The sequence below is a fragment of the Arachis duranensis genome, chromosome 7 (assembly GCF_000817695.3).
Source record: "Arachis duranensis cultivar V14167 chromosome 7, aradu.V14167.gnm2.J7QH, whole genome shotgun sequence".
Classification (NCBI taxonomy): Eukaryota; Viridiplantae; Streptophyta; class Magnoliopsida; order Fabales; family Fabaceae; genus Arachis; species Arachis duranensis.
The window spans coordinates 75,979,784-75,980,077 of NC_029778.3; positions in this window are offsets into that span (position 1 = coordinate 75,979,784).

The following is a 294-nucleotide window of genomic DNA, read 5'->3' on the forward strand; positions in this document are numbered from 1 at the left end:
ACCTGACTGAGATTTACAAGATGACCATAGCTTGCTTCATACCAACAATCTCCGTGGGATCGACCTTTACTCGCGTAAGGTTTATTACTTGGACGACCCAGTGCACTTGCTAGTTAGTTGTGCGAAGTTGTGATAAAGAGTTGAGATTGCAATTGAGCGTACCACGTTGATGGCGCCATTGATGATCACAATTTCGTGCACCAAGTTTTTGGCGCCGTTGCCGGGGATTGTTCGAGTTTGGACAACTGACAGTTCATCTTGTTGCTTAGATTAGGTATTTTTCTTCAGAATTTT